Raw genomic sequence first — 3590 nt, 5'->3', positions numbered from 1 at the left:
GCATGACCAGGTAGGCATGTGTATGGACGCCGAAGACAAACCAAGGACATCAACAGAGTTTTCATGGATACAAAGTGTGTGGGGAAAGTGGTGGGAATGGGGTGAATCAGTGGCACCACTGTGGTCTTTGTTGGTGTCCCACAATCATGCCCATGTCCATTACCAGGATCATATTCATCAGAAAAGGATCTTCCATGGTGCATGAGCAGGCCGCTGCGTTCGTGCTTGCCCCGGGTGCCAGAGAGCAATCACCACGATTACCATAGTCGCCTTGATCTTTGCCATGGATGTCATAGTGATGCTATCTCTTGCCACACACCTTTTTTCTCCATGGCGACCTCAACGAACTGAAGGTGCATGTGAGGTTGCACGAAAGGGGGGAATAGATCCAGTGACTAAGTATCCTGGAATGTACCTCAAATTTCTTGTGGGGCCATTGATTATTTGCATGGTGAGAGACCCATTGTGGACTAACTTGTTGACATCGTCACATCGGTGAGTGTAACAACGATGTGCTTGAGCTCTCGACCCGTGCTACCGAAACCCCAACCTCAGTGTTGTAGGACCAAAATTATGAAATCATGCTAAATCTCTGACTATGTGATACTAGTCTACTATTCCAGTAGCACCAAACAAACATATGTGCTAGATAACCAGGAGATTTTCAAAAAGTAATTATCCTTGAGCACTTAGAGTAAGTTCAATTTTCAAAAAGAATTAGAAGAATTAATCTATCCCAACTTCTAACATCCAGTTTAGAATTATTAGACACTATCGAAAACTCAATTGACGGCCTTTTATTTATGATTTTATAGGACATTAATGTAAAAGGAGCCATATTAAATGGTAATTATATTGTATTATTAGGCATTGTATACAATAATATATAATTATTAGATAAATTTTCCTTGAGTCTAGATACGACTGAATGGCCAAGATGGTTTGCTTAGAAGGCTAGATCGTGCTTTTATAGGTAGCACCGAAAATAAACCCAAATCAATACATTTTATGTCTAGCCTCATTCATCGATCAAAATTGAGTTCTTGCCTTTGAAAATTTATTTAATAGAATCTCCATACCATATGTAAATGCTTTCTATACTTGGTTACCATTCAATAGTTATGGCTAAGATATTTTCTATAGCAAGCTGCAAGTAAAGTTACAATTATACCAATCATTATTATAAAAGTTCATTGATTTTGCAAAACATAATTACGTCAACGTGTGGACATATTTCAGATAAATTTTCATAGCGGAAAATGAAGTGAAATTCTTATAATTTTTAAACTCACGAGTTGGTCACAACTAACATATCATCATTAAAAAGTTAATCACTGTTCACCGTAACAAGTCAAAAATATCTTCACCCTTAGATTTTTACTGGTGCAATTGCACATCGTACATAAGAGATATATAAATAAAGAGATTTTTACATTTCTGCATTGTTGGTGCCCGCTAGACAGTTTTGCCCTTAGTTTATAACTATGTTTTGTTTTGCCCTTAGATTATAACTATGTTTAGTTTTGCCCCTGGACATTTATATCTGGTTATAGAAATGCCCCTTATGATCCATTTCCATCCTGTCAAAGATGTTTCACAGTGACTCCATGTCATCTTGTTTAGGGGTGAAAACTGAGCACCTTTTGAAAGTAGGGGCAAAATTATTTGATGGGCACCAATTAAGGGCAGGAATGTAAAATCCCCTTAAATAAATACCTCATATATTTGGTTCTCATTTATGTGCGAAAAAGGGTATGCTTAGTGAAACTCACAAGTAAAGTAGTGAACCTCTTTTTGGGGTTGTGTAAACCAACTGACAAACCTAACAAACGCCAACCCGTACAACACCAAAGTATGATGACATCAATACTTATCTTCACAAAATTGCTTTTAGAAAATCTCCATGCCATAATTGAGGTAAAAAATATCCATCATTTGTTTATATTTCTTGTTTATAACTTTGATACACTATAATTCAAGTCTCAAATAAAAAGCTACGATTATAACACTCATTATTCTGGGAAAATCGTTAGAACTACAAATGTGATCACATTAAAGTGTGTTCATATTTGAATAAATATTGGTAGTAATGAAAAAAATGTTTTTTATATTTACTCTTTAGTTACTGTTAACATAAGTTCGTTAAAAGATTAGCAAACTATTAGTTGCAGTAACAAGAGATTTTCTGTATATAAGTTATACTAATAAATGCTTTCTACATATATTTCTAATAGATGTTCAACATTAAACTTATATTAGAACCCCCATCTAAAAGTTGCACAGTATATGATATATGTGCATTGAACCTCTTTTGGCATTGTGTTAACCAACTAGTAGACCGAGTGAATGTTAGTCTGTACAACACCAAGTGTACTATGACATCAATCCTCAACCTCAAAAATTGATTTGTAAAACAAAATATCCATGTCATATTTAAGATAAATGATCTCCATATTTGGTTTTGATTAATTATTTATAACTTAGATATACTCTAGTTGGAGTTGTGAATAAAAAAATTTCACAATTTTAAGAATAGTTAACGTGCAAATGCGATCACATTAAAGTGTACATTGTTAGAGAAACATCCATAGTAAATGATTATTTTGTTCTCATATTCCTTTTAGATATTTATTTACTAGTTTCTACTATCATATGATCGTTAAAGATTAAGAAACTTTTAGTCACAATGACAATAACATAGTTTATAACAGTTCTCACACATAATAAATTGATATAGCACTTTCTTTTATATAAATATTTATAAATGATTTAACATATCTTATACTTTAGTGATTTAAACGCTCTCATTTCTCTTTAAAGGGGGAGTAACATTATTGAGATTAATAAACAATTATTTATACAAGATTTTTCTTGCTTTCCATATATTCCTTATAAGAAGACATTAATGCAATATATTTTCTCATATTACACCAAAACACACAATTAATACTACAAGATTTTTCAACATATATTTTAATAAATGACTTCTATATATTCCGTATAAGAAGGCATTAACGAATGATTTCAGTATATTTCTCATATTCCAACAAAGCACAGAATTGATACAAGATTTTCCAAGATATATTTTATAAATGTTTTATATATATTATGTATAACAAGAAGACATTAATGAACGATTTCAATATATTTTCTCGTATTCGAGCAATGCACGGAATTAATACGAGATTATATTAATATATGGATGCTAGTAAATGAAGACATTAATTAACAATTCTAGTGTATTTTTCGTATTCTAGCAAAGAACACAATTGATGGCTGCTTTTGCATATTTACCAGTACACCGAACCTGTTTTGTCGCTGTGTACGACGACCGTAGACGCAGCCAACACCAACTGTAGAGCACCGCGCGCGACGGACACAGCACCGCGCCCCGCTGCACGGGCGAAAGAGCTTCCGTCGCACGCTCCGCGCCACCGCAGCCCATCTCCCCAGACACGACATCGCTCACTGACAGCCGGGCGCTCGTCCGTTTCCACCTACGCGTCCCCGGCCCCTCGTCCACGTGTCCCGTCCGTCCCGTCCGTTCTTCTCCTTTGCTTTGCTTCTCCCCGGAATCCCTCCCTCCCCCC

The sequence above is a fragment of the Triticum dicoccoides genome, chromosome 6B (assembly GCF_002162155.2).
Source record: "Triticum dicoccoides isolate Atlit2015 ecotype Zavitan chromosome 6B, WEW_v2.0, whole genome shotgun sequence".
Taxonomy (NCBI): domain Eukaryota; kingdom Viridiplantae; phylum Streptophyta; class Magnoliopsida; order Poales; family Poaceae; genus Triticum; species Triticum dicoccoides.
This window is presented reverse-complemented; position numbering follows the sequence as displayed.